A 25,658-nucleotide genomic window follows, 5' to 3' on the forward strand; every position below is an offset into this window, starting at 1 on the left:
GTTCAGTGAGAGACTGCTGGTTGGTGCTAAGCCTGTGGGCATGTGGGCTCACATGGAAAGATGAGCAGTCTCTGTCATCACTGCTCCTGTCAGCATCACTGTTAATTTCTCTCGAGTGCAGAAAGCAGGGCTCAGAGAGGTCAGGTCAGTTCAAGGCCGCAGATCAGGCCACTTGGACCAAACCTCCTTGATGACAGATGAGCCAATCCTATGCTTTAAGACTCCCAGACCTCAAGGAGGTATTTGGGAAGCTCTAGAGCTGGAGTGGGTGCTTCCCCAGTAGCTCAGTGGTAAAGAATCCTCCTGCCAATAGAGGAGACCCAGGCTCGGTTCCTGGGTGGTGAAGATCCCTGGAGGAGGGCATGGCAACCCACTCCAGTATCCTTGCCTGGAGATTCCCACAGACAGAGAAGCCTGGTGGGCTACAGTCCACGGGGTCACAGAGTTGGACACGACTGAGCGACTTAGCACGCACGCACACAGGGCTGGGGTGGACCCTAAAAACCCTCTGTCTGGTGATTTCAGACTCCTTTCTCCCTTTCTCCCTCCCTCCATCTTTCTCCCTTTCTCTTTCTTCCCTCTCTCTCTCTTTTTTTCTTTCTTTCCAGGGGTTTTTTGCTCAAACTAAAGCAGATGGAAACAGCCCAGTATATGAAACAGGCACAGAGGGAAGGCGCTGTCCTAACTGAATTCCAGAGGGTTCTGTCTGGAGTCTTGCCCACCCCAGACCTCTGTGGACCCCCCAGGGCTTTGCCAAGTGCTCAGCCAGAGGTCCTCTCTTCCTTTCTCCCCCTACAGAGTCCTTCCCCTGGTTCCTCTCCACCTTCTCCCCAGCCAGGGCTCAGAGCCCCCTCCTCCCAGCTCCCCCTGACCCCACACCTCCATTTTCAAACGTTTCACGTTCTCGGTCCTCCAAGTGCCTCACTCCATCCAGCCCACTTAATTGAAGCCAATTTTTTTTAGTACAAAAGAACAGAGAACACATCAATTCCTGCCTTTGTCTCCACAACAAGGCCCTGCACAAGGAGCTCCAGCTGCCTTTGTCCCCAGAGACGTTCATTAGCGAGCAGCTGAGCCCAGGCTCCAAGGGCAAGACTGGGCCAGCGGGGGTGCGTGGTATGGCCAGAGCAGTCCACGAAGGGCTCTGGGGCGGCGTCCTGGCTGTGTGAACAGAGTTCTTGAGACGGGACCGAGAGCTTACACTTCATGGCAAGCCATGAAAGTGTAAGAGGCACCGTGGCTGGGAGTCTTTCCATTTTCCCTGAAAGTCTTGCCCTGACTCGTATGTTGGTGACAATAGGAACTTGTAAGACTTACAGTGTAAGTTATATTTGCAGAGAACTGAGCACAGTACCTGGAACGCAGTGTGGTCTGAGGTGAGCTATGTTTACCCACTCGTGATGGTTACTAAGTTGTTATCATCAAAACATTGCATCATTAGCTTTGTAATCAGCACACCTGGGTTTGAACTTGGCCTTACCTCTTACAGGCTCTGCTGCCTTGAGTGTGCCCAGTCGCCTCCTGATGTTCCCATTTTTCGTCTGCAAAATGGCTGGATGGTGGCACCAACTTAAAAGACCTGTTGGGAGAATGGAATGGCAGAATGGAACACAGACTTGGCAGCCTAGCTGAGAGACAGTGCCATGCATTTAGAAAGTAGCAGGTTGGATCAGCCAAGAGTCTGAGCCTGCAATCACCCAACAAAGGGAAGCACTCACATCTGATTCCCGCACACGTCAGGGAGGTCTGGCATCCCTGGGTGGACTGTAGACCTGCTTCCTGGCTGTGATCTAGGCAGGCTGCCCACCCTCTCTGGGCCTCAGTTTCTCACCTGGAAAGTGGGGGCAATGATGGTAGAGGTTAGCTCTGAGGTGTTATCCTTCCTACTTCTCCTACTGTGTAGCAGCTTTGCAGAAACATTTTAAAGCACCGCATCTTCCCCAAAGCCCTTGATTGAGCCCCATTTCAGGTATGTGAAAGAGTTCAGAAGGTTAAAGTGACTTGTCTAACACCTACTAAGGAATAAACAGCAAAAACAGGATGTCAGCCCAATTGCTGAGAAACCAAAATCTGATTTAACCATGGGACCTTACTATACACCCCTCCTCCAGTTTGGAGGTGATTCCCTTCTCAACCCCTTGAAGGAAAGGCAGTCACGGATGTTGACATAGGGGGAAGAAATCATCAGAGTGGGCTTTACAAGGAAGTGGCATTTAAGCCTTGAAAGATGGGTCTGATTAAATCAGGTACACTTGAGGGAAGGCAGAAGCAGAGGTGCAGCATGGGAAGGGCACAGAGGACCCCAGAATAGACTATGCTTGGAGGGCACCACCTGGTCCCTCTTGTGGGGGGTGGTGGGCAGGATGGGGTAAGGGAGTCACTCAGAACTAGGAGGCGTTCCCCTGGTGGCTCAGACAGTAAAGAATCTGCCTGCAGCGCAGGGGACCTGGGTTCGATCCCTGAGTCAGGAAGATCCCCTGGAGGATACCCCACTCCAGTATTCTTGCCCAGAGAATTCCACGGACAGAAGAGCCTGGCACGCAACAGTCCATGGGGTCACAAAGAGCTGGATGTGACGGAGCGACTGACACTTTCATTTCACTCCTCTGTGTTCAGAGCAGCATTGTTCACGATAGCCAAAACATGGAAACAAACTAAATTTCCATTGACAAATAAGTGGATAAAGATATGGTACATATACAATATATACAGTGGAACAGCACTGAGCCATAAAAAAAGAAGGAATGCTATCTGCAGCAACATGGATGAGCCTAGAGACTGTCATACTAAGCAGTCAGAAAAGGAAACACAATTACCGTATGATCCCACTCAGATGGAATCTAAAATATGACACAAATGAGCTTATCTATGAAAAAGAGACAGGCGCACAGATTCAGAGAAGAGATTTGTGATTGTCAAGGAGGAGGGGCGTTGGGGGAGGGAAGGATTGGGAGTTTGGGATTAGCAGATGCGAACTATTATATATATAATGGATAAACAACAAGGTCCTACTGTATAGCACAGAGAACTACGTACAATATCCTGTGATAAATCATAATGGGAAAGAATATGAAAGAATTTAAATTTGAAAGAATATGAAAAAGAAAAAAAAATACATCTGTGTATAACTGAATCACTTTACTGTACAGCAGAAATTAACACAACATTGTAAATTAACTATACTTCAATAAAAATTTAGAAAACAACAACTAGGAGATGCTAATAAGACTTGGCCCCTGAAGCTTTAAATAGAACCAGCTTAGAAGATGCCTTCCCGGTGCTCTCTACGCCCTGCATCAGCAAGCGCTGACAGCGCCTCTGTTAGTGCCAGGCCTGCTTCCTTATCAGGGCCTTGATGATGCCTGAGGCCCCCGTCCCATTGAGACAAGGCCTTCTCTTACTTCAGGGTAGGGATTCCCAACCTCAGCACTACTGACATTAGGGCAGAATAATCCTTGGCCGTGGAAGGACTGTCCTATGCACTTGGAAGGTTTAGCAGCATCCCTGGTCTCTGCTCCCTCGACGCCGGTAGCATCCTTCACCAGTTGTGACAACTAAAGTGTGTCTCTGTTGAATCCATTGTTCGTTCAGCCGCTCAGTCACGTCCAGCTCTTTGCGACTCTCTGCCTGTAGACCGCCAGGCTCCTCTGTTCATGGGATTCTCCAGGCAGGAATACTGGAGTGGGTTGCCATTTCCTCCTCCAGGGCATTTTTCCCACCCAGGGATTAAACCTGAGGCTCCTGCGTTGGTAGGCAGATTCTTTACCACTGTGCCACCTGGGAAGCCCAATGCATCTCTAGCCATAACTAAATATTCCCTGGTGGGGGCAAAATTACCCCCAGTTGAGGAGCCCCACAGTGGGGCCTTCCTCCCCCGGGGCCCAGACACAGACCTCCTGGGTCCTCTACCCCTTATCTGCATGTTCATCCACCCCCAGGGGGCAGTCCGCCTCCCCTCTTCCAGTCACTGCAGGGGTGATGTGCTTTCCCCCAGAAAACAGGCTGAGCCCTCATCCTGGAGGAGCTGGTCCCCACTAGGAAATGGACCATAATTTGTCTGCTTGTGATGTGCCCTGATAAGACAGATGCACTGCCTCACCCGGACACCCTCATCCATTTACTGTGCAGAACAAACATGTACCACATACAGACCCAGGGCATCAATTTTGGTGATCATGATAAATCTTAGTGATTTTCCCAAAGGTCAGGAAGCCTGGAGGCAGAGGGGTAACTCCGCTGTTAAACTCTGATAAATTATCTTCATTGCCCCAAGGGGAAGACAAAGCATATCCCCTTTTGGTCTTCTTTATCATAAAAGCAGAAGTATTGCCGAAAATTTAGGAAGGAGAGAATGAAACATCCCCTGTCCTGACACTGAGATGGTTTCATTTCTGCATATTTGGCCAAGCACAGGCCAATCTTCCTGGCACAGAGCCTATGCCATGGGGATATTCTATTTTCTTTTGTGTTTTTATTTCAAATTGTGCATAAGGCCAAAAACATCTGTTTATGCTGCCCCATGGGGTCCGTCCGTCCTGCGGTGTTTATCCAAAGTGCAGCTCAGGAAAACAAGGAGCCTGTCTTCACAGGCGGGGCCATTGAGGGTCTGTGGCCTCAGAAACATGAGGATCTGTTGTTTACTCAAATCTGGGTCCTAGAAATGTGGTCAGACCCTTGGGTGGACCATGAGATCCTGCTGCGTCATAATTATAAAAATATGGTTTGGGAAGACAACAGCATGATTGGTTTCTTGGGTGGAGGCCGTGAGATGCTGAGATTTGTGAAACTCTAAACGATGGTCTATTTGAGATCACAAAACCCTGTGGTTTCCAAATTTAGGAATGTGGGTTTTCCCTCAGGGAGAGGTCGGCTTCTCAGGCGAGGCCACAAGAGCCCACAGCTGCAAAGGCCTTGGATATCGGATGTCAAGTGTTCCTGATCAGAAACTTGCCTCCCAGGGCCTGGAGGAGACACAGGCAGCCACGTGGACAAGGGTGAACTCTGGCCCTCTACCTGCACCGTTCACCCAGACTTTTCTTTCCAGTGAGTTGGGGGAGTTAAGTCTAGCAGGCCACTCAGCTGTGTGGCTCACACACCTACTCATGAGCTAGTATCATGTGTTGCTGACCCAGACCTCATGGTCCATGATGAATGAAACCATTCTGGCTTTGCCTTGGAAGAGGCCACAGTGGATGCATTAAAGGAAGTATCTACCAAGTAACACAAGAGGATATTGTTGCCTTGCAAACCTTGATCACTAGGAAAGATACTCACAGGCCCTGCTGGAGGACTGATGGAGGGGTGGTGGCCTCTCCCAGGAGTCAGACTTTTAAACTGGGGCCTGAAGAAGGAGAAGATGCAAGTGCAGTGATCTTCTGGGGAAAGGTCGGAGAGCTGAAAGAACTAGGGGACCAATATGGATGGAGAGAGACTATGCCTGAGGACTCCTCACAGGCCGCAGTGAGGAGTTCAGACTCAGTCCTGAGTGAACAGGAAATGAAGGAGAAAACACACAGAACAGGTTCCGTCTTGAAAGCAGGACTCCATCTTGGGCCGGACTGTGGACTTTGAGCTATATGCCCAGTATCTATGGAAATGACATACCAAATGGAAAAACCAGGCCCCTAGAAGGAAGAGCCCCAGGGCTCATACCTAGACTCTCCATCACCTGAAAGGATACCCTAATTATCTGCGTAACCAGATAGAATCATACATTCTATTATGTTTATTGGGGTATGACCACAGGCCTATTGATAATTGTCCACTGTTAGCTACCCAGGCTTAAGGCATATGAATCACGGGTTAACTTTGCTTGTATCTATCTTTTTCTTTGTTCAGACTAGTTTCAGGGAATTTGGGAGGTGGGTTTGGGCACGTACTCTTAGGGTATATAAAGTTTTCACAAAAACTGGTCGGGGTCCTTGGCTAAGAGGAGACTCTGCCTTGGGCCCGCCGGTGTGATAAAGTGCACTCCACTATCTGCATTGTCCTTCTGGGTGAGTTTGTTTTCCGGAACGCGTGGCTACAACAGAAAGAGAGCACAAGGACATCTTCAGAAAGATGACTCTGGCGGCTAAGTGGAAAGTGTGTAATGGAGGTGTTAGGTTAATCGTAGACACAGGAAGACAGGCCAGGGGGCCCCGGCTTCCTCTGGGAGAGAGACACAGTCACCCAGGCAGAGTGAGGATATATGGCTGGTCCTCACTGTTCCCAGGTTCTGTACTTGCGAATTCACCTTCCTGCTAAAATTTTATTTATAACTTCAAATCAATACTCGTGATGTTTTCATGGTCATTCTCGGACACGCACGGGGCAGCAGAACGTTTGAGTTGCCCACGTGCTTGTTCCCCGCAGAGGTCGACCAGAACAATGGTCTGCCTCTCCATTTCAGCTCTTACTATAAGCAACCGTCTTTTATGCAGGCTATTTAGCACTGCATTTTTTTTCACATTTGTGCTTTTTTGGGTGATTTTGCTCTTTAAAGCCATCTCCAATTATAGTGCGGAAGTGCTGTCTACTGTTCCTAAGCACAAGAAGGCTGTAATGTGCTTTATGGAGAAAATATTTGTGTTAGATAAGCTTTGTTCAGACATAGTGCTGTTGGCCTTGAGTTCAGTGTTAATGAAGCAGTGTATATTAAACGGGATGTCTTTCAAGAGAAACACACATAAAACAAGGTTATGTATGAGAAGTTGGTGAAAATATTGCAGCCAGAGACTCACAGGAACCTAACCCTATATTTCTCCTAGGAGCAATGGTCCCATATTCCCTCATCCATCATTTGCCCACCTTTATAGAACACAACCTAGCTGGGATTCCCTGGTGGCTCAGCTGGTAAAGAATCCACCCGCAATGCGGGAGACCTGGGTTCAATCCCTGGGTTGGGAAGAGCCCCTGGAGAAGGGAAAGGCTACCCAGCCCAGTATTCTGGCCTGGAGAACACCATATAGTCCATGGTGTTGCAAAGAGTTGGACACAACTGAGCGACTTTCACTTCACTTACTTCACTTCACAGGATACAGATACTGTGAATAATGAGCAACAATTGTATTTGAGGGTGGAATCAGTAAGACTTGCCCACTGAACTGAGTGTGGAGGGAGAAGGAAGAAGCAGAGGGGACTCCTGCCTTCCTGTCCCTCCCTCCAGGTGGTGACGGCCCGCTGACCTCCGGGGGCCTGCATCAAGGCCTCCCAGCCCCTTCTCTTCCCACCTCCACCTCCACCCCCCACAGCAAGGGGTTCATACCCAGGAACGTCCAAGAAACGGCCAAGGCATCCCTCCAGCCACAGTCATCCTGTGGCCACTCGAGCCAAAGGGTAAGCACCAGAACATCTACCTGGAGGGCACACCTGCAGAAGAAGCCCTAGAAGCATCAGCTTAGCGCTGATGTTCAGGGTATTCTGGGGTCCTGTGTACCTGGAGTCTGATCTAGAAACGGGGGTTATGAGCTCCAAGGGGGCATGTGCTTTTGGTCCCCTGGACTCCTCACTCCACGAGAGGGTCACAGCTGGAGCAAAACCAGAGCAGGACCCTCAAACACTGTCCAGTTCAGTAGCCACAACGCCACATGTGGCCGTTGAGCCCTTCAGATATGACGGGTCCAAATCAAGATGGGCTGTAAGGGCAGGAAATATACCTGACTTTGAAGCCTTAGCAGGTAAAAAAAAGATATCTCATAATCACTTTTACATTGATTACTTGCTAAAATGGCAATATTTTAGATATAAGTTAAATCAAATCTATTTTTAAAATGAATTTCACCTGCCTCCTTTTACTTTTTTTTTAACACGACCACTACAAAATTTAAAACAACATACATGGTTCATACATGCAGAAGCTGAAGCTCCAATACTTTGGCCATCTGATGCCAACAGCCAACTCACTGGAAAAGAGCCTGATGATGGGAAAGATTGAAGGCAAAAGGAGAAGAGGGTGGCAGAGGATGAGACGGTTGGATGGCATCACTGACTCAATGGACACAAACTTGGGCCAACTCCGGGAGATAGTGAAGGACAGGGAGGCCTCGAGTGCTGCAGTCCATGGGGTCGCAAAGAGTCAGACATGACTGAGCAACTCAGCAATGACAACATGGTTTGTACTTGATTTCTACTGCATGGTGTTGACCTAAAGTGTGGGACAGAGGGCAGGAGCCTTGCCTGTGCAGGAGCTGGAGAAGACTCAAGAGGTGGGGTGAAGACATGTGGTCCAGAGACGCCTAGGATAATGCTGGACTCTGTGTTCACCAGCTTGTTGACTGCTGCCTTCCCAGGTTCAGCACTTATCAAGGTTCTGCCACATTTGTCTCATCTGGGGATCCATTTATTTAGTGATGGTTGAGGTTTTCCCAAATAACCCTAGAATGGCAAAAATGATCACAAATTTTTTCCCTCCCATTGAGAAGTGGAGTTTATTTCTACACTCCATGATCTGGTTGGCCATGCACCTTGCTTTGGCCAATGGGACTTTAACAAACATGACTCAAGCAGAGGCGTGCTCATTTTTGCTGCTTTTGGAACAGTGCTGCCTTGGGGAAAAGCATTGAGGACCCCAACTAGTAGCCTCCCTGTACCTATTCCCCATCCATGTGATTTTGAAGCTCCTCTCATCAAGATATGGAGTTGGTTTCTCCAGCCCTCGAATCTGAGTTATCGTAATGACTTGCTTTAATCAATGTAATGCAATAGAAAGGAAATCGTGTATAGTCTAAAAGTAGTCCTCAAGGGGCTTTGCAAGCTTCTGCTTTTTCCCTTGAGCTCTGCCAGCTGCCTTGTCGATAAGCCCCCTGTTGGAGGCTGATAGACCATGAAGGGTAGAGCCATTCAAGAACAGCGATACCTCTGCTGAACCACTGATGGCAGGTTCATGAGCAAGCCCATCAAAAATCAGCCAAGCTGAGTCCAGAACAGTATCACTTCCCAAGCAATCTGCAGACTTGTGAGCTAACTAAATGCTTGTTGCTTTAAGTTATTAAATGTCTGCTTGTTTGTTATGCAGCAAGAGCTAACTGATACAGTGTTATAGATACACATGAGATTTGAATTCTGTCAGACTTGATTCCAAAGCCCAAGACCTTTTAACTACCACACTCTACTGATTATATTTAAATTCTGCTCACACCCAGAGCTCTGAGGTGAAGTGGAAAAAATCCCAACCTAATGATGTGGTTTCCCCACAAGCAATAAGAATGGCTACCCCATGCTGTGCCACCTTCAAAAGGTACACCATCTGAACTTTTGGCCCCAGTAGGCAAGATTAGCAAGGAGGCACCGCTGTCCGTAGGGATAACAATTACTCTTTGAGACACCAACGTCAGCTGTCTTCCTCATTAAGGATTATTAACCTCATTCCTCTTTGTCTGCTGTTAGACCCAGGAAGGGCTGCTTTGCAGATCCTGTTCTGCCTTCATAATTACCCATCATAAAAACTGCGCACCTCTAATGGAAGCCTTCCTAATTTCCAGCATTTACCATTTACTTTATTTTTGCAAACCTCCCCCAAATCGCTAGTCATACAATTCATTAGAATTGCTTTTTTGGATGAATTTAAAAGGCTCTTTGATGATATAATCACTACATTCTGTATTAGTGCTTTTCTGCAGGATATTAGAACAATTTACAGCTGTTTATCCAAATCACCTCATTGTGTCCTGTGAGACCAGTGGGCAGGTGTCATGAAAGAAAGAAGCCAAGTTTCTTAGTCTTCCCCACTTCACCAAAACTGGAACTTACACAGACAGACTGTATGTTCTATTGCTTCATGACAAGTTACCACCAACAGAGAGACTCGACACACACACTTCTTATCTCACAGTTTCTATAGCTCAGAAGTCTAGACACAGCTTAGCTGCAATCCAGGTGCTGGCAGGTGCTGCAGTCTCATCAGAGGCTCAGCTAGGGAAGGACCTGCTTCACACTCATTCTGTCTGCTGGCGGAGTTCACCTCCTTGGAGCTCCAAGGCTGAGAGTGCCGCTTCCTCACTGGCTACCTGCCGGATGCCACTTCAGTCTTTAGAGCCCACCCCGCATTTTCTGCCATATTGCCCTTTCCTTAAGCCCTCTCATGACGTGGCAGATTACTTCTGAAAAGCCAACAAGAGTCTCTTCTTGACTGTCTTCAACCAGCTAAGAGAGTTTCGTACAGTAAGATATAATCACAGGAGTAACAGCCAATCGAGCTTCTGGGTGGCTCAGTGATAAAGAATCCACCTGCCAGTGCAGGAGACACGGGGGACTCAGCTTCAATCCCTGGGTCAGGAAGCTTCCCTGGGAAGGGGAAATGGTAACCCAGTCCAGTATTCTTGTATGGGAAATTCCACGGACAGAAGAGCCTGGCGGGGTACAGTCCATGGGGTCGCAAAGAGTTGGACACAACTGAGTGACTGAGCACACACACACCCACATACACACGCACACAACATCCAATCACCTTTGCCATGTTCTGTTGGTGAGAAGCAAGTTGTAAGTCCTGCCTGCACCCAGGGAGAGGGGAATCACATGAAGCTGTGGATGCCAGGAGACAGGACAACAACAGAGGTCACCTTAGGGTCTGACCACATTAGGCAGAGGACCCAAGGTCCCTGAGCAACGGATAATTCAGTGCTCTGGTAAGAGGGCCTGGAACCGTGATAAACATCTTTGCTGTCATGGTGGTGGCCTCTGCGTTGGTGCCCACATGCTTGCACACCCTCACTGCTGCTCATGCACCCGTATCCCTGGCACCTGGCAAATTCACCAGCATTCCCTATGACCGTTGGGGGGTTCGGGTCCAGATGAGGCTGTAGCCAGGGGTCCAGCTTGGAGAGTGAAACCTCTGCCACCCACGTAGCCCTCACATTCAGTGATGGCTGTTGAGTTCGTACAAATGGGACACTTAAAACAGCATCTGGCACTCCACCAGAGTTTAATCCACACTCGCTATTTCTGTTATTCCTGAAAAGGAGCTTGTAAGTTAAATTTAGAACGACCTGGCTTCAAATGCACGAGAGGAATATATACCAAGAAGGGGCTGTGAGAGTGGGCGTGGCTTTTCTTAAATATATACTTTTATAAAGTGCTTTCATCACTGCTTCATTTTTGTTTCCTTTGTATTTTCTTGTTTGGGCACTGAGCTAAAGGCCTTCATAGATAATTTTACTTAACCCTTACAGTGATTTTTCTAGAGAATAAGCTTTATTTTCCACATTTTTGCAAAGCAGGCCTCCAGGTCACCCAGGAGGTTAAGTGACTTGCCAAGGCCACACGGCCTGCTGATGGCAGAGCATGACCCCCAAATCTATGCTGTGAAGCACTCAACCGACCTGCCTCTTCCTTTTTTCACCTGCGTTTTTCAGATTTGGCCTTCAGTCCATCATACCGGAGCCTACATTTGCTCAGTCAGCTTCTTCCACAGTCCTGTTCCATGACCCATGTGGTGGGGTGGGGACAGGGGGTGACGAAGGGACGGAATGGCTATAATTCTCTCGGGGTGAATTCGGGTCCAGGTTCTCTGTCTCTCTCACACACACACAAACTCATATATATTTACACGTGGCCTCTTTTAAAGAAGACAGACCAAAAAAAGTCAAACACTGCTTCCTCGATGGAAGCGTTGGAACCGAGTACGTGAAGTCAGGACCCCGTTTCATTTCCCTCCCATCCCTGCTCCAGCCCTGCTCTGTCTATTCTCCATCTGATTCTTTCATGGCATCCAGGCAGGTCTCATAGGCTCCCAGGCACTTTGTGAAGATATGAGACATCTTTCAGGAACCCTGCTTAATGTTTTATGGCAGCCTGGATGGGAGGGGAGTTTGGGGGAGAATGGATTCATGTATATTTATGGCTGAGTTCATTTGCTGTCCACCTGAAACTATCATAGCAATCCAAAGTGATACAGGTTTGAACTTCAATGTCTTCCTAAAGAACAGTCCAGCTTGGGCTTGGCCCAAGAACAGTTCTCCTTGGCCTGCCCCAGGAGGAGGTGTGTAGGGAGATAGAAAGGTCAGCTCTTCCCTCTTCCCATTTTCCTGAGGGGTTGGCAGGGAAGCAAGACACCCCATTCATCTCTCCCCTGGGGTACCTCTTGCTTCAGAGACCCTTTCACTGGGGACCAGCCCTTTTGCAGACAGTTCAGCAGGATGGCTCACGCCAAGGGCTCACCCCAAGCGTCTGTATCCTTGCCACACCAGGTTATGGGCCAGAATACAGTCCTCACCTGCCATCCCCTGCCAACACCTCTCTGTCTCTGTTATTTCTCCAGGTCTTGGCTCCTGGCCTTCCCCGGAGTAGAATAGGCACCACAGACACACCCAGAGGGGGTCAAGATGCTAACAGCCTTTTCCAGGCACCCCTGTTTTCTGTGATGTCCACCTGGACCCATCTCACTAGATTTCCTGGAAGGACCACACGTGGAAAGAGACGGGAACAGCATATCATGTCCCCCATTGGCTGGTGATTCATTTCTCAGAGTTCTCCCCGAATCCCAAGGCTTTGTGGGGTCCATATATTCGTGTAGGCACATTAGAGGGGCAGTCTAGCTTGCTCTCAGTCAGCCTATAGCTCGCTCTTCTGAACGTGGGACCACACAGCACCCATTGTTTTCAGCCTCATCCCTTGAGTGGCAATTCCAAAGTGACAGAAAAGCCTCAACCAGCAGCCTGCTACCCATCACTGTATCCTCAGCTCCCAAGCCCCTCAAGGAGCAGATTGAGCTCTTCTCTTCTCACAATGCAGGTGCTAAACACAGCTGATACATCTTTCCTTGGAAGAGGCTTGATCTCGCTGTGCAAGAGGCCACTTGCTGCACAAAAGATTGCAGTGCCCTGCTGCTGGCCTGAAACCAGCCACTTCCAAAATAAATCCACTCATGACCCCTGGTGAGGGTGGACCTGGGAAGTCGAGCGGAGTGGCAGAGGGTAGAGCCAGGCTGGCTGCTTAGATCCCCCAGGCTGGTGGGTAGGAGGAGTCTGGTGCCACTCCTGGGTATCCTCCAGCCCTGCCATGGATCCCTGGACAGTATAAATTTTTTTTAGGCCACCATTTATTTCCCTCCTTCTATGGGATTTTCCAGGCAAGAGTACTGGAGTGGGGTGCCATTGCCTTCTCCAATTTATTTCCTTCTTACAAGGTTCTGGGCTGTGCCAGCAGCTCTGGTTTGTACTGTATTTTTGAGACTGGCTGATGGCTCTGTGGAGCTCACTTCTCCCTTTTATAGAAAAGGAGACAGAAGTTCAGACTAACTTCCCCAAAGTCAGAGAGAGCAGGTGGGAATGATGAAGCAAGGCTCTGAAGCAAGGTCAGTCCAATAGTCTGTACCCACGAACACTCTGCTATGTGACTCCTTGCAATGAGAGCACATCAGTGAAGCCCTTGACTTTGGAGTTGAAGGTTTTAATCCCAACCTGGTCACTACCTCCCTGTTTTGACATTGGACTTACCACACATTTCTGACCTGCCTCCATGACCTGGCTCATCTATGGGATAGACTCCTAATAACACTGCTCTCATTAGGGCTATTGTGAGGAACAAAGAGTGGGCAAAGTGCTTCTGGGACCACCATGTATGGGCGTTCAAGTTGGGCACAGCGCAAACGCAGGGAGTTGAGCAGTGCACAATTCTACAGTTGTGCTTGGCAGCCTTGCTTAGCACAGTGCCTGAGAAAAGATCGCCACTCCATAAAAGTGAGCTCTCAGTTCCTGGGAAGCACCCACCACAGGCAGAGAAGAGGATGATAGAAAATACTCTCTAGTCCTTCTCTTCCCCAGGGCCCCAGACCGCCCTGAGGCTGACTCCTCAGTAGCGCTTACTCCTGCAGCTTCTTGAGAGAGCACTGTCCTGGAGTCTCCAGGAAAGCTGTGCAGAGAGGAAGCAGAAGGGGACGATGAGGAGTGGCTGATGCTCAAAGCGGACACAGGTTGCCCAGGTCAGCTACAGAGGCAGTGGGTTCAGAGGTTGCCAAGCTCTGTCCAGTGGTCCTCGGCCCTCTCAGAGGAGCTGGGGAGAGAGGCTCAGAACAGAGGGGCTGATGGGTGCCCCGAGATCTCTGAAGAGGGGATGGCGGTCAGATGTTTCCTCTGGAGTCAGGAGCTCTCCTCGGCACAGTGGCCAGAAGCAGAGGTGAAGTCACCTGCTAGTGGGTTCCATGGTGGGAGCCTGAGGCCGAGCAGGTGCTGAGCGCCCTGCATCTCTCAAAGGCTGGGAAGGCTTAGACTGTTCTCCGTGTGAGTCAGTGGGAGGCAAAATTCAACTCACTATAAGAAAGACTAGGAGATGGTGTTTCCAGGGGATGGTGTTTCCACTGGTTGCTGCCCTGAAAAGTGGTGGGTTCTCCATCTCTGCAGGTATGCTAGCAGAGATGCTGAAGAGGGGATAAAGCATCAGGTGAGTGGTTGGCCTAGGCGGTTTTCCAGAGCTGAGTTTCGAGTATCATTCTAACGTCTCCAACCTCCAAGCTCCTCAGCCAGCAAATCAGCAGATGCTCTGAGCAAAGCCTGGGCAGCCCAGGTCAAGGGCAAGTATCAGGTATCTTGCTTTCAGACGCTGCAGGTGGGAAACCACAGGAGATGGCTCAGCAGGGGGGAGGAAGGGCAGGGAGGCAGTGGGGGCATTGGCATTGGGCCCGGCTGCACTTGGACCTGGGCAGTGCCAGCTCCCTCCCCGGACATCCAAAGCCTTCCAGGTTTCAGAGCTTTATAAGCCTTGGCTCTCACTGAGAAAGCACCTGCTTTGGTCAGAGGAGCAAGGTTTAAAGGACCTGTTCCCACCACCCAACTCCAGCACACAGGCCAGGGCTCTCAGCCGCACTCTCTCCTTCATGGATGCCTGCAGCCCTTCAGAGATTTCAGCATTAAGAGTAACTCCATGACCCCATGACTCTCTGACCATGCACTTTCTCCCCTCTTCCTTCGCAGCACACACATTCCCAAGCCACACTGTTCCCTCTGCCTGGAACATACTTTCCCAAGACCACCACAGGCTGATCTCCCTCACTTTATTCACGTCTTTGCTCAAGTGTCAGCCACTCAGAGAGGCCTTTCCTGTCCATAGAGCCCCTTCCTGGCTCTCTTGCACTTTCACCAGCTATACTTTCCCTGTGAGGATCTTTCACTACCAGACACAGCATGTTAATTTGCTTATTGTCTGGCCTCTACTAAGACATACCCTTCAAGATGCCAGGAAACTGCATTCCTTCACTGACGTTTCCCCAGAACTTGAAACAGGGCCTCTACTATACCCAAGGGGTCTCATGAGTACTTGTTGGAGGAAGGTAGGAAAAAAGGTAGCAAGGAAGGCAGAGAGGAAGGGATGGAGGGAGGAAGGAAAGAAATTGCTTCCTTTTTTTGACAAAGGTCTACTCATTCCTCAAAATCTAGGTTAAATGCCACCTCCTTCAAGAAGCCTTCTTTGACTGCACTGATAGACTGCTCTCTCCTGTGTTCCCCAAAATTCAGTGGAAGAAACCTGATTAAATCACTGGTTGCTAACAATGATAAGGACAGCTGTTATTTGCAGCTGCTGCATGCCAGCCTGTCCTCCACCCTTCACATTGGTCAGCTTGACCTCCTCCGCCACCTTCCCTGATCCCGCCCTCACCTGGCCCTTCTCTCGCTCTCCTACTGCTCCTTCCCAGCCTTCTCTGCTCTGTAGTCTCCCCATCCTCACCTGAAGGCGGGCTGTGGGACGTCCCAGCGCCCTGGGTCCAGCCCTCTGCACTCACTGCCATGATGACCTCAATCTGGACATGTCTTTCCACGCCTCCTACATGCAGGCAAGTCAGCACGTGCTTCCCCGTCCCTGACTTCTCATCTGATGCCTCAAGCTGTGGATTCGGCATCTCCGCGTCGACGTCTAATGGGCATCTCACTCTTAGTTCTCTCAAAACCCTCTACCAGCCCCCAGGCCTTTTCCATCTTTGTGGAAGATGGCACCACCCATCCAGTTCTCAAGTTAAAACAGAAACTCTCTCTTTTCTCCGTGTCAACATCCAATCACAAGGCTAGTCCTGCTGGCTGAATAAATCTCAAAGCTTGCCTTTCCTTGCCGGTTGCACTGGACACCGTGGCTCAAGCTCCCACCCTCTCAGGCCCATATTGCTGCAGCAGCCTTCCAGCTGGCTTCCCTGCCTCCACCCAGCGCCCCTGGAATTCATCCCCCAAACACCACCACAGTACTACTTATAAAGCCGAACACTGATCTGACACCCCTGCAGAAAGCCCTCCAGAGCAACCACATCCCACTGCACTGTGATCAGAATGAAATCCATATGCCCCCCGGGGGCCAGCAAGGTCCCATTCGATGTCGCCTGCCCCCTCTGCCAGGACGCAGAGAGCCCAGGGCCCCTCTGACCTCAGGGGAGCAAAGCTGGTTCACCTCTCAGGACTCTGTCTGGGCCGCCCCTCCATTGCCTGGCTGGACTCTGCTCGTGCCTTAGGTCCCATCAAAGGCTGCCGCCTCTAAGAACACTTACCTGCCTCTGCTACCAGGACAGCACCTCCCACTCACATCTGCTGCGACACCTGCTGGGCCCTGGGGTTACCATTCAGACCTGAAACTGACTGATTAACGTGCCCGTCTGTTCTCTCTGCCCAGGATGCGCCGTTCTGAGCCTGAGGTCTTTGTCCCACTCACCCATACCTGCAGGTACATGCCCTGCACATTACAGGTGCTCACTGAAAAGCACGCTGTGCGTAGCTGGCCAGCTGAATAACTGACCTGTTAGTCTACACAATCCTTGCTGCAGCCTCAAGAGGCAGGCACCCCCACTGAACAGGTGAGAAAAGTCCCAGAGGGCTTCCTAACTGGCCCAAAGAGCTCATAAGTGGGAGAGCAGGTGTGGGATCCTGGGTTCATCTAGCTTCACTCTGCACCATACACCATCAGGCCATGCTGCCCTGGGCTGGATTTTATTTTTTTATAAGCCTGCATCCCCCACTAGCTGAAGAGGAAGGAAGCTGGCACCCGCTACTCAGAAACAGAGCAATTCAGTAGAGTCTATTTCCTGGTGTCAGACTGGCACGGGCGTAGCAAAGTGCAGCAAGGAGCTAGCTGCGCGGGTCTCTCTGAGCAAGAAGCTCTTGTTTGATTGTTTCTGGCAAAGCCCTCCGGAAGGGCTGGGGAGGCAGAGGAGCGGATAGTGTAGGATCAGCAATTCCCAGGCACGAAGAGGCTAATCACATATAATCACGTCCCAAAGGGTGGATTCAGCCCAATTATGGGCCAGAACAACTAATGACAGCTGGTTCAGAAGGGTGGCAGGCTCAACGGCAATGCTCACCCCTACCCCCACTTCCACCCCAAGGCTCCCTGGGTTGGGCTGCTCCCCACCATTGGATGGAGACTTGGAGACCTCTTTGCACTCTGGGACTGGGGCCTCTCCAGCTGTAGAAACACAGCCTGAAGCGTGGCTGGCAGAGTCCACCCTCAGCTGTGCTCCACCCTGCGGCCCAGGCCTCAGAGCCAGTCAGCCAGGCTGACTCACCATGAGCCCTGGGGCCTCTCTAACCCCTCTACACCCAGGCAGCCAGAGGAAGAGATCAGAAATTGACCAAGAAATTGATGCTAAGCCAGGGCACAGTTCTGCAAATCTCCATGTTTCAGATGAGGAAATGGAGGCTCAGAGAGGTTACACGACTCGCCCAAAGTTGCCCAGCTAGTGAGTTCAAGGGATCAGCTTCAGACCCAGGTCTTTCTAAGCTGAGGCTGTCACCCTTCTGAGCCAGCTGTCATTAGCTGTCCTGGCCATGTTCTTTTCAAGATCCAGGATTCTGAAAAAAGAAAGGTTTGGGGTTAAGGAGTTCTTATAGTGCCTGACGTGAACGGATGTCAAAGTGCAGAACACTGATCCCTATCTGGACGGGTTAACACGGCCCAATTCCTAGTCAGACTCCAGACGGTGTGGACGTTGTGGGCAAAGCGACTTCTGCTGTTAGAAACTGCCTGCCAGGATGGGCTGTCATTATACCAGGCTGCACGCACAAGAGACTGAAGGCAGGGGCTGCCCATTGTCACCTCCCAGAGGCAGAGCCAGGGTCCCCGACAGAGGAGAGAATGGCTGGGAGCGGAGATGGGAGACAGACGACAGGTGGGGTGAGAGGGGAGCCTGCTTTTTCTGCTGGAAGGGCGTTGAGTACAAAATAAACTGTATTTTAACCCCCTTCCCTGTCTGGCTCAGGTAGAGTTGTTGACAGAGACATTTGACACCAGGACCATCTGACACCATTCCCTTCTGTGTTTTCCCACAAGGGTCCTAACAATGGGCATATTTACATATTACCTTTAAAAATTGTTCCCAAAACATCACCTGCTCCAGGTTCTCTTTCTCCCTCCCCACCCTTCCCCATATCCTGTGAGCTGTGGCTGGGACCTGGGTGGGAGAAGAGAATGGGAGATAGATGACAGACGGGGTGAGGGGGAGCCTGCTTATTTTCCTCCAGGTAACCACGGCTAGGGCTGTGACCTTGATTGGCCAGCTGGGAGGACAAGGGGAGCGGTAGACGATGTGAAGACGATATACTGCCTGCTGGTCAGCTGGGGACCAGGGCTCAGCTGGGGTGACACCTTTAGGACACCTATGGTGTCAGAGTGGAGGCAGCCCTGGGGGGCAGGGGTACCCCGGGAAAGGCTGCTTGGGCCCTGTGTGCCTGGAGGTTTTGGTAGAAGTGGTGGGGGCTGGGGGTGGTGTTTACTGTTGGAGTGGTCAAGGGATTGCCTGGAGTGACCTTGAGAGTTTAAACAATCAGGGCCCCAGTTTGAGCTTCTCTGCTGTCGGGAGAAGCGGAGAAGGAAACAGGAAGTGGGGAAAAAAAGTCATCTGTGTCCTTTAAGGCTGAGCGTGGGTCCCAGAGAACTGAGTTACGAAATGTATGCTTGATTGACTTGTACTGAACTTGGGCTTAGAGAGTGCCACACTCAGGATGAAAGAAAGACATGGAGGGCGGGAAAAGGAAGGAAGAAAGGAAGTGGAGTGGGGCAGGGAGGCATCTGCTAAGTACCTACGGTCTCCTTTTCCAGAGAACCATTTCCAGACAACCTCCAAGGAGCACTTCCAAGAGAGGTCACAGACCCTTCAAGACTGTACGATGTCGTCATAGCAGGCACTTAGCCGTCAAGTGTCAGAGCGGAAAAAGCATCCCACCAGAACCCCAGGCTCCAGTCTGAGTAAACCCACCCCACCCCCAAACTTCCATGTCCTGGCGTGAGATTGGTAAGAGGGGAGGCCAAGACTTGCTGGGCAGGCTTTCACAGAGTCTGAGGGAGGTGAGCCCTGGATACCCCTACCCAGAGCTGGAGCAGCCAGGGAGTGGAAGGGCCAGGAACATCCTCACCCAAAGACAGTCCCCCAACCTGCTCCATGGGGTCTCAACCCCCATCCTTCCACCCAAGCCCCACCACCAGGCTTCTCTACTAAACCAGTTGGGTCATCCACAAATATTGGACTCCCTGCAGTAAACATCATTAGTTTTTGACAGGTGGAGGGATAGGAGGGCTCACCTTCTTCTCCTTCACAACCTGGTTACCAGGCAGTCAGTTACAATGAAAGCAAGCCTCACACCAAATTTGGCACACAGGCACTCATTTATTAGCAAGCATAATTATATATTACCAAGTGGGCCCCAAAACTTCTGCTTAGAACTCTGTAAAGTCTTAGCTCTCGTCCTGCTAGAAGTTTCCTGAATGAAAGATCTACCCTAGGCAGATGTGACAGTATCAGTGCTGAATTCAGCTGAGATTCCAGGGGCAGGTCATGCACAAGAGCAGATGGAAATTCTGAACCTAGAGCACACCCCTGATGGCTCAGATGGTAAAAGTGTCTGCCTGCAATGCAGGAGACCTGGGTTTGATCCCTGGGTCGGGAAGATTAGGAAATGGCAACCCACTCCAGTACTCTTGCCTGGAAAATCCCATGGACAGAGGATCCTGGTGGGCTGCAGTCCATGGGGTTGCAAAGAATCAGACATGACTGAGTGACTTCATTTCACTTTCAGAGCACATCCTGTAGACTGTAGGACCCACTGGATTCTAAGACCTTGTTCTACAAGAGTGACAGTGCCTGGATCGTATCCCCAGCCAATCAACACACTGCTTACACACTGCATTCACCAATGAAAAGTCATTCTATGCCCATTATGCAAATGAGCAAGCCCCTGGTGCTGACTGGCAATAAAGATAACTGAAATGCTTGTGTAATAGTTGCCCCTGTGAATTGTGGACTCCTGGTCTTTCAAATACTAACCACTCACCCTGGGAGCTTGTACTCCTATTTGCTTCAGCTGACTATCCTTGAGTGTAGATTAAAAGTAGCCTAAAAGATATGTCCCAATGTCTATCTGAAGCATTTTGAAGTAAATTACAGGCAACTTAAATGCCATTTAAAGGAGAGTGAGAGCTACGAAGATGTGGCTTTGGAAGCAAGCCTTGGGAATAGCGGATGTGCCCTTCCCCTAAGTCAGGCACAGAGGCACAGTGTGCAATTTAAAGAAGATTCCTTTAAGCCTTCGGCCCGTGACTCTGAACCAGGCTTGATGAATGTTCATTTAATTTTTGTGGCGATTTCACAAGTGGCTGTTGTGCCCAAAAAAGACTCCTGAAAAGTTTACTTTGAGTTTAAATAACTATGGCTCAATTTATTAAACTGACAAGTTCTTAACCCCAGCTCTCTCTTAAGCTTTTAAGTCTGCTTACAAACCTTTCTTTGTTTATACTGAGCAGATTTTAGCGACCGCTTCTAGGAAGTCTTCAAATGATATTTGGTCCTGTTTATAAATGGAAGTAATTAATTAGACATGTCTCAAACAATTCATACTGTATCTATAAATGGGGTACTTGGTGTGAGTAGCTTCCCTTGGAGGGGGTAGTGACTGAAGGAGACATGGGGTGGTGGGTTGGGGACCTTCTGTGTTTCTAGCAAAGCTAGATTTCTTGACTTGACTGAGGCTCACTTTATGATCTGGGGACTTTTCTGAATGTATGGTTTATCTAAAAATTTTGAGTTCTTACAGTCATCTGTTAGATTTCTTTTTTAATTCATTTGCCTGTTTTTAGCAAAATCTCCCTAGGTACTCAACTAATTAATTCTTTTACAGCTAGTCAGTTAAATGTGTATGTGTGGTGAACCTACAATTCTCTTAAATACTCAATTTCTAAGCTTAAGCTTAGTAAGATTTCAACCTAAATTCACACATCAAAGTTAATTATTCGATTACATTTTTAAATCGGAATGATTAGACTCTCACTTTAATGGGCCAAATTGTTTTCTTTTAAAGATTTTATTTAAAAAAAAAATAAAAAATAAAGATTTTATTGGTGTGGACCTTTTCTTAAGTCTTTACTGAATTTGTTACAATATTGCTTCTGTTTTTTATGTTTGAGTTTTTTTTGTTGTTGTTGTTGTATTTTGGCCATGAGGCATGTAGGAATATTAGCTCCTGGAGCAGGGACTGAACCCACACCTTCCACATTGGAAGGCATAGTCTCAGCAACTGGACTACCAGGGAAGTCCCAGGCCTAATTATCTTAGCATTACAGTTCAGTCCAGTTCAGCTCAGTCACTTGGTCGTGTCCGACTCTTTGCGACCCCATGAATCGCAGCACGCCAGGCCTCCCTATCCATCACCAATTCCCAGCGTTCACTCAGACTCACGTCCCTTGAGTCAGTGATGCCATCCAGCCATCTCATCCTCGGTCGTCCCCTTCTCCTCCATTACAAGTAGTAAGCAAATAACGGAAAAATAAAATACTATGGTTTTGATTCCCATAAGCCTGTCTAAATGTAACCCTAATTCTTCTGGAGTTCAAAAATGTCCAACCATGAAAAAAAAAAAAAACACTATCCCAGTTAACTGGGGTTGCCTACTCCACGCCCAAGGTAAGAGAAACCCAAGTCAGATGGTAGGTGTTGCAAAAGGGCATCAGAGGGCAGACACACTGAAACCATACTCACAGAAAACTGGTCAATCTAATCACGCTAGGACCATAGCCTTGTCTAACTCAATGAAACTAAGCCATGCCCACAGGGCAACCCAAGACGCCAGGTCATGGTGGAGAGGTCTGACAGAATGTGGTCCCCTGGAGAAGGGAATGGCAAACCACTTCAGTATTCTTGCCTTGAAAATACTGTTCTTCCCATGAATAGTATGAAAAGGCAAAATGATAGGATACTGAAAGAGGAACTCCCCAGGTCAGTAGGTGCCCAACACGCTACTGGAGATCAGTGGAGAAATAGCTCCAGAAAGAATGAAGGGATGGAGCCAAAGCAAAAACAATACCCAGCTGTGGATGTGACTGGTGATAAAACAAGGTCTGATGCTGTAAAGAGCAATATTGCATAGGAACCTGGAATGTCAGGTCCATGAATCAAGGCAAATTGGAAGTGGTCAAACGAGATGGCAAGAGTGAATGTTGACATTCTAGGAATCAGCGAACTAAAATGGACTGGAATGGGTGAATTTAACTCAGATGACCATTATGTCTACTACTGAGGGCAGGAATCCCTCAGAAGAAATGGAATAGCCATCATGGTCAACAGAAGAGTCTGAAAGGCAGTACTTGGATGCAATCTCAAAAATGACAGAATGATCTCTGTTCGTTTCCAAGGCAAACCATTCAATATCACAGTAATCCAAGTCTATGCCCCAATCAGTAATGCTGAGGAAGCTGAAGATGAACGGTTCTATGAACACCTACAAGACCTTTTAGAACTGACACCCAAAAAAGATGTCCTTTTCATTATAGGGGACAGGAATGCAAAAGTAGGAAGTCAAGAAACACCTATGGTAACAGGCAAATTTGGCCTTGGAGTACAGAATGAAGCAGGGCAAAGACTAATAGAGTTTTGCCAAGAAAATGCACTGGTCATAGCAAACACCCTCTTCCAACAACACAAGAGAAGACTCTACACATGGATATCATCAGATGGTCAACACCAAAATCAGATTGATTATATTCTTTTCAGCCAAAGATGGAAAAGCTCTATACAGTCAACAAAAACAAGACCAGGAGCTGACTGTGGCTCAGATCATGAACTCCTTATTGCCAAATTCAGACTTCAATTGAAAAAAGTAGGGAAAACCACTAGACCATTCAGGTATGACCTAAATCAAATCCCTTATGATTATACAGTAGAAGTGAGAAATAGATTTAAGGGCCTAGATCTGATAGACAAAGTGCCTGATGAACTATGGAATGAGGTTCGTGACATTGTACAGGAGACAGGAATCAAGACCATCCTCATGGAAAAGAAATGCAAAAAAGCAAAATGGCTGTCTGGGGAGGCCTTACAAATAGCTGTGAAAAGGAGAGAGGGGAAAAGCAAAGGGGAAAAGGAAAGATAAAAGCATCTGAATGCAGAGTTTCAAAGAATAGCAAAAAGAGATAAGAAAGCCTTCTTTAGTGATCAATGCAAAGAAATAGAGGAAAAGAACAGAATGGGAAAGACTAGAGATCTCTTCAAGAAAATTAGAGATACCAAGGGAACATTTCATCCAAAGATGGGCTCGCTAAAGGACAGAAATGGTATGGACCTAACAGAAGCAGAAGATATTAAGAAGAGGTGGCAAGAATACACAGAAGAACTGTACAAAAAAGATCTTCACGACCCAGATAATCACAATGGTGCGATCACTCATCTAGGGCCAGACATCCTGGAATGTGAAGTCAAGTGGGCCTTGGAAAGCATTACTATGAACAAAGCTAGTGGAGGTGATGGAATTCCAGTTGAGATATTTCAAATCCTGAAAGATGATGCTGTGAAAGTGCTGCACTCAATATGCCAGCAAATTTGGAAAACTCAGCAGTGGCCACAGGACTGGAAAAGGTCAGTTTTCATTCCAGTCCCAAAGAAAGGCAATGCCAAAGAATGTTCAAACTACCACACAATTGCACTCATCTCACATGCTAGTAAAATAATGCTCAAAATTCTCCAAGCCAGGCTTCAGCAATATGTGAACCGTGAGCTTCCAGATGTTCAAGCTGGTTTTAGAAAAGGCAGAGGAACCAGAGATCAAATTGCCAACATCCGCTGGGTCATGGAAAAAGCAAGAGAGTTCCAGAAAAACATCTATTTCTGCTTTATTGACTATGCCAAAGCCTTTGACTGTGTGGATCACAATAAACTGTGGAAAATTCTGAAAGAGATGGGAATACCAGACCACCTGACCTGCCTCTTGAGAAATCTGTATGCAGGTCAGGAAGCTACAGTTAGAACTGGACATGGAACTACAGACTGGTTCCAAATAGGAAAAGGAGTACATCAAGTCTGTATATTGTCACCCTGCTTATTTAACTTCTATGCAGAGTACATCATGAGAAACGCTGGACTGGAAGAAACAGAAGCTGGAATCAAGATTGCTGGGAGAAATATCAATAACCTCAGATATGCAGATGACACCACCCTTATGGCAGAAAGTGAAGAGGAACTCAAAAGCCTCTTGATGAAAGTGAAAGTGGAGAGTGAAAGAGTTGGCTTAAAGCTCAACATTCAGAAAATGAAGATCATGGCATCTGGTCCCATCACTTCATGGGAAATAGATGGGGAAACAGTGGAAACAGTGTCAGATTTTATTTTGGGGGGCTCCAAAATCACTGCAGATGGTGACTGCAGCCATGAAATTAAAAGACGCTTTCTCCTTGGAGCAAAAGTTATGACCAACCCAGATAGCATATTCAAAAGCAGAGACATTACTTTGCCGACTAAAGTCCATCTAGTCAAGGCTATGGTTTTTCCTGTGGTCATGTATGGATGTGAGAGCTGGACTGTGAAGAAGGCTGAGCGCCAAAGAAGTGATGCTTTTGAACTGTTGTGTTGGAGAAGACTCTTGAGAGTCCCTTGGACTGCAAGGAGATCCAACCAGTCCATTCTGAAGGAGATTGGCCCTGAGATTTCTTTGGAAGGAATGATGTTAAAGCTGAAACTCCAGTACTTTGGCCACCTCATGGGAAGAGTTGACTCATTGGAAAAGACTCTGATGCTGGGAGGGATTGGGGGCAGGAGGAGAAGGGGACGAGGATGAGATGGCTGGATGGCATCACTGACTCTATGGACGTGAGTCTGAGTGAACTCCGGGAGTTGGTGATGGACAGGGAGGCCTGGCGTGCTGCGATTCATGGGGTCACAAAGAGTCGGACACGACTGAGCGACTGAAACTGTCTACTCCAAAGCGGGCAGTTATGAGCCAGCTAACTGAGGTTGCTTAGGGCAGCACATTTCTCCTGAGATGTTGGTTGAGTTCTTGTTGCCTCAAGGCCTCTCCGAACCCGGTCTCCAAGTTCTCTGTCACGGATTTCAAGAATACAAAAAACCAAGGGCTTATCTCTGCAGGTCCCAGCGGAATCTCCAGATTCTGGCAATATCCACACTCCTTAATTCACCTGTCTGTGCCTACAGGAGGTTGATGGCTTGCATACATTTAATTATATCTTCATGTATTTACATGGGCTTCCCTTGCGGCTCAGCTCAGTAAAGAATCCGCCTGCAGTGTTGGAGACCTGGGTTTGATCCCTGGGTTGGGAAGATCCCCTGGCGAAGGGAAAGTCTACTCACTCCAGTATTCTGGCCTGGAGAATTCCATGGACTGTATAGTCTACAGGGCCGAAAAGAGTCAGACACGACTGAGCAACTTTCATTCATTCATTCATGTATTTACACTTTTAAACGAAGATTTTTGAAGAGGATGGAATCTTCTTTCTTT

Source organism: Oryx dammah, unplaced genomic scaffold, assembly GCF_014754425.2.
Source record: "Oryx dammah isolate SB20612 unplaced genomic scaffold, SCBI_Odam_1.1 HiC_scaffold_17, whole genome shotgun sequence".
In the NCBI taxonomy this organism is placed as follows: Eukaryota; Metazoa; Chordata; class Mammalia; order Artiodactyla; family Bovidae; genus Oryx; species Oryx dammah.